The following is a 6,429-nucleotide window of genomic DNA, read 5'->3' as shown; positions in this document are numbered from 1 at the left end:
TTCAATTTTAACTCGTCAATTCAATTTTTTTATAATTTGTTCAGAATTATGTTATTTTATATAGTTAAAATATTAATTATAAAATTGGCATGTTGACAAACTTATAGAAAACCTTAGAAAAAATTATTTATGTATATGTACATAAAATGTGAATGGTTAATTGAGTAGAATTTGAATTACTTATTATTATAATTACGCAATGTAGAACTCATATAGGGATATCTGGTGATTAGCAAACGTTTGACCTGTTTTATCGACTAACTGCCGCATATATTACTAATTTTTACATTTTCCTCAATTTTTGATAGAAAATCGACAAAAGGAACATTATTTCATAATCCGGGAATAAGGAGCTATCATCCGCTATCGATATTATTTCTTTTTAAACAGGAGAAAAATGTTTAATGCATTTTGCGCGCTGTACGAACACCCGATTTTTTTTCGCAATTTTCTTAAAAACGGAAAATCCGGAAATAAAATTTCAAGCGGAATAATAATCCGGAAAAAGGGAGAAAACGTTTTAGCTCATGAAAACTCAAAAATATGATTAAAAAATTTTTTTGGGTGTCAGATTCACAAGTCTAATTCTCATCTGGTTGTTTCAACGTACATGATTGATACAAATTTAAAAACAGAAATTGTTTTTAAGAGACTTTGATTTGCCCAATTCAAATATGCAGTCAAATATGAGACTTTTATTTGCCCTATTTAAGATTTTTTATAAAAAATTAATAATAATGATTGCTATAACTGGAACGTTCAAAACATTTCTAATTATTTTAATAATAAATGTTTTTATTTTTATTTGAAGTCAATTTCATATAATTGCTTCTGAACTGATTTAATGTTCCCAATAAAATAACATAAACGATGTTAAATATTTTTTAAACATTTATCAACTATTGTTCAGCGCTAGGCTTAACCCGACCACCTAGATAAGTCCAGGAAAATAGTCAAAATAAAAAAAAAAGTTACAATAAATTCGAATTTACTTAGTTCAGTTATATTGACCAAATAATTTACTCGCATTACATTTTTCGATAAAAAAATATGAAAGTGTTTTTTATGCAAATTTTAAATAATAATATCTTGCCGAAATATCAATATTTGTTCAAGTCCAGTATCTTAAAATATTGTTACTATCACAAAAAATTTGCTCCATTATAATATATTTGAAAAGTACATTATATTTTATAAAGAAATTTAAATAATGTCATTGGAATCGTAAGCAATTCAAACAGTTTCAGTTTCAGTTTCAGTTTACTAGATGGCAGTGGGTCTCTTAGCAGCAGTGATGAGAATCCGATGACGCTACAAAATATTTCATTTTCACGGTGTCATATTACATCTATAATATCGTTTATACAGCTATGACCAAGATGCTATGGGAATGCCGGCTGTGAAGCTTGATTATAGTCATAGAAACAATATATATAAGATACAACTTCATGAAAATAAAATTTTTTGTAGCGTCATCGAATTCTCATCACTGCTAAGCAGCAGTGACAGTCAGAAATAAGCATTCCGTCACCCATCCCAAACTTCTTTTTCTCCTATTCATAACGCATCTAGGTCTGTTGTACACTTGTGGCTGTTCTATCATTATACCGTGTCCGAATTCCGCGTTTCAAATTTTTTGTTTAAAAGAGGGAAAATAAGAAAATTCTCAATTGTTTAATATATAGCTATTCTTTGATCATCAGCATATCAAATTGATGTCAGCCTCGGGAAGAACTGATTATATATTTTCAAGTACAATTCGATATGTAGCCTAGTAGTAAGAGTAAAAGTCCAAAGAAAGAGGTATTGTAATAAACATAATTTATTGTCTCATACTATTTTTTGAAGAATTAAAAAAAATGTAAATATATCATAAATTGTCAAATCCTAATTAGTTTATTCTTATTTGAGCTCTGTAAATTCATATAGGTCATATGGTAAATTTAGTAAATTATAATTCTTGTTTGAAACATTTTCTTTATTATAGCTAGAACAGTTGACAATAAATGAGTCAATAAATATAAGATAATTCTATCTAGAGCGTAATGAGAATCCGATGACGCTACAAAATATTTCATTTGCACGATGTCATATACATCTATAATATCGTTTATACAGATATGACCGAGATGCTATGGGAATGCTGACTGTGAATCTAAACTGAGACTCCAACATGCCAAAACGTTCTGGTCAACGCATGCGTTGACCAGAACGAATTAGAAGTTTGCAATTTATATAAGTGGTTTATAGTTAAGGTTGATATATTTATTTCTATTGGTTAGAGGTTTGTGAACAGTGTAGGATTAAATATAAGAGTGAGGGTTGAAAGATATATTGTTTAGTATTTTGAGGTTTATTTTAAATTGAGAACTTGCATTTATTAAGAAATTCGGTGAAGAAGAGACATGGGGGATGAGCTTTAATATATTAATGATTGTAGTTGTTGGGAAAATTTTATTTTTTTGTGTATATTTGTTTAGTTTTTTTATTAGTATTTCTATCTGAGATGTGACCGTAGAACAAGACCATACAATAATGTCTTCTGTTGGAGATCCACATTGACATGAAGGGGAATTTATAAAATCCTTTCTGTATAGAATGGCTGCTAGAGAATAGAGGTTGATTCTAACAAGTAACACTACCCAAGTGCCACTCACCGATTTCAACCAAACGTAGCACATCGTTAGAACACTAAAAAATATTGAACCCGTGTTTTTTTATTTTTGCGGAATCCACTTTTTAGGGGTAGAAACCACCCCTACCAACCCCTATGCGGGATAACCCACCTTACCCTGGATAGAGCGAGTTCAATCAACTGTTTTCAATAAAAAACTTAGGATTTTAACTCTAGACAGGTTAATCCACCTTAACCTTGATACACCTCATCCCCACAAACCCTCACAACCCCTATAAACCACCCCCAACAACCCTTAAGCGGGCTTACCCATCTAACCCTGGGTAGAGCGAGTTTAATTGACTGCTTTCTATAAGAAACTTAAGATCTCAAGCATGGAGAGGTTAACCCACCGTAACCTTGACATACCTCATCCCCACGAACCCTCACAACCCCTATATACCACCCCTACGAACCCCTAAGCAGGCAAACCCACCTAACCCTGGGTAGAGCAAGTTCAATCAACTATTTTTTGAAAGAATTTAATATCTTAACCAAATATTTTCTGCCAATTTCCAAGCAGGCTAACCTATCTAATCCTACATTTAGCGTTACCCAGGAACAACGACGAGAACGTAGTAGGTTATTGTTCCCTTTGGGGTGCTAGATTAACGTGAGTCCCCTCGCCTCTCACGATCCGGTGCTAGATTAACATGAGTCCCCTCGCCTCTCGCGAATGATAGATTTCCGTGAATTCCCTAGCTTTTCACGTATTTCTTGCAATAATGAGGACGATTCTCGTCAGTGATAGAGAAAAAATGTTGCATGCACAGAGGATTAGTACACCAGGCGCATTTTATTATTGCAATAGTATTACATTGTGACGGTGTAGGCTGGTCATAGCCTACACCGTGTATGCCTGTATTCTCTCTCTCGGGCGAAGGCACATGGCCGGCATCAAACGCACGTTATTATCACGTGCCTGATGCCTGCCCTTTTTATTTTCAGCAACGCACGAGAGCGGAGGACGAGGCCAGGGACGCGACGACGCGATCGAATATTGAGAGTGCGAGAGAGATAGAGAGAGAGAGAAGCTATAGTCTAGCGGTTGGGCTTGGCGCGCGTCACTTGTCGCGACCGGCATTGCCGCATGCCGCCGATTAGGAGACGAGTGGTAGGAGAAGGCGTGAGTAGCCGGCTCTCATGCACTCGCGAGAGGGACGCGCACGCACGCGAGAGTAATCGGCCGCATTAGTTGGTGACCATCGCTGCGAAGCCTGCCCCCTTCGTTCGGGAAGTAGTCGGCAGTCCTCGACAGATTGGCCGGACGGGATTCTCTCTGCCAGCGACGCAGCAGTCAGGAGGTTTTCCTGCAAGAAGCCGTCATCAAGACAATACCCGACAGGTTCTTCTGCCAAATCGCCGGCCACACAGCAGCCAAGGGTCTTCCTGCCAAGCCGCCGGTGGGACACCTTCTAGATTGCCAGCGACAGCGACGTCCGCCGAAATTGGTCAGGTCATCTATTCCTCTCTCTCTTTATATCTCGCCTTTTCCTCGGCGATTTTCACGGTTCGCGTTGCTACGCCAGGCTTCCCCGAGCCGGCGTAATTTTCGGCAGTGTTTAGTCTAAGTTGTTGTTTGAGCCGGTTAACGAGGTGACATGGCGCTAACGTGCCGGTCATCTCGTTTAGAATAAGTTCGCGTGTTATTAGTAATAAGTGGTTTGTACTCTCGTCGGTACTCGAGGTAGTGCGTTTATAATAAACGGTTTATTAACGAAATTGAGTGTGTGTGAAGTTATTTTGCCCGCTGTTCTCCTTCCTGCTTTGCTTGGAGCGATACACCGCCTCCCTTACCTCCCCTCTTTATAAATAATTGGTAATAGTGGTGAATTTATCGGCATTGCACGCCGACGCTATTACAACATACTTTACAGTAAGCGTCAACATTTTTAAAACAAAACTCAACAGGAGTTTGAACCTTTTCTGGTTTTTCTGTAATGTACCCACTTTTCCACCATGCATACTTAAAAATATTTACAAATCGCGGTGATGAAAATTGGTTGTGGATGAAAGATTGAATTTTAAGGATATTATTTCTTAAATGTAAGTTTATGTCATATCTATTTAAAAGAACTATATCTGAAAAGTATTTTAAGAAGTTTTTCCATGGTCTGAATCCATACACGTCTAGTGGTTGTGAAAATCCTGTGGCTCCAGCTGGTATCATACACACTTTTACTTTTTTAGTCCGTTTGTTAGAATTAGTGAATATTTTTTCTTTCTGTCCAGTCCATGAATCTAGGCACAGCGTACTTTCGTTTCCTGCAATACGTAAAAAAATATCTTCAAACCATTTGATAGTTAAATTTGATGTTGATTTTCCTGAATTCGAAGCATATGCAACAATATTTTCAGCTTTATATATTATTTTTTCTATCATTGGACCAAATTGGCCGTCTTTTTCTTGCAAAATTATTAGTAAAGGTGATTTTAGAGTACCATCGGCAGAAATGATTGGCTGTATTGTATAGCTATGAGTCAATGAATTCAGAGATTGAGCAAGACATTCAATTTTCAATGTACCTGTAATAGCGAGTGTACGACCAGCGTGGGATTCAAGATTGAATCCTGACTGATCCGAATTATAAACGTTGCTTGGTCCTATTCGAGAAATTTCTAATTTGACTTGTTCAACAAAACTTGATGTTGTTTGTAATAATTCTGCTTTATTTGATATTTGCGCTTGAGTAACAAATTTATTTATTTTTCTCGAAACTATACCATTCTTTTTTTTAAATTATGAATCCATTTAACCGAACCTGTAAATAATTTAGCGGATAATCCTATTTCTTCTCTACTTCCAAAGCCCATCTTTTCAAATCTATATCATGAATAGGAAGACATTGATCTGTTGCTCTTTGAAAATGTTGAAAAACCTTATTAGAAATAAACTGTAACTTCTCTATTCTTTCGCTGTTATTACTTATTTGTTGTTCCCATCTGTACAATTGTTTTAAATCTTTCACTTTCCTGTATTTGCTCTGAACACTGCCTAAACTTCTCCGCGCCTTGGTTGACGAACGCCAAAAGTTAACAGCATTCATTTTGTACTCTATATCAATATTTTCAGTAACTTAATTCTCTTCTTCAAATGTCTCATCAGATTCATCTTCCACTTCGTCATTTCCGATCATTAAAGCCTCATTAGCAATTACACTATTTTCATTTAAACATAAGGTATCATAAGTCTCTAAAAATACATCATTATCAACAGCATCTTTTATAATATCAACTATATTTACTGCAAAAGTGGTTTCTTCATCAGTAATTTTTGACTCTATGTTGTACATTGGATGTTGAAAAGCAAAGTTTAATAGTTTCAAAATATTTTTTGGATTCATAGTAATCCTTATTAATAGCTAAAAACTTACTCAAAATTTTTTAAATAAATTAAAACAAGATAAGCTTCAATTATCTATACGATAGTAAATTAAAAAAACAATAGGTGTAAATAATTTCATAAACGCTTACATATTATCACAAAATTAATGAATAGAATACAAATTAAAAAAAAAAAATTTTAATATTTCCGTATATATTACATCGTTTAAAAGAAAAAAAATTATAGGGCACACTAAAGCAAAATATTATTTTAGACACTGTTAGTTTTCTATGTAATGCGTCACTTTCATATTACTTACAAAGAATAATGTTACATATTACTCCGACAACGAAATCTTAAGTTGTTCAAGAACGCTAATTATAATACTGATTTCTCTGCTGACAAAATTATGAAAAATATAAATTTCATA

Source organism: Phymastichus coffea, unplaced genomic scaffold, assembly GCF_024137745.1.
Source record: "Phymastichus coffea isolate CEN01 unplaced genomic scaffold, Cenicafe_Pcof_1.1 PCOF00017, whole genome shotgun sequence".
Taxonomy (NCBI): Eukaryota; Metazoa; Arthropoda; class Insecta; order Hymenoptera; family Eulophidae; genus Phymastichus; species Phymastichus coffea.
Note: the sequence above shows the minus strand (reverse complement) of the source record.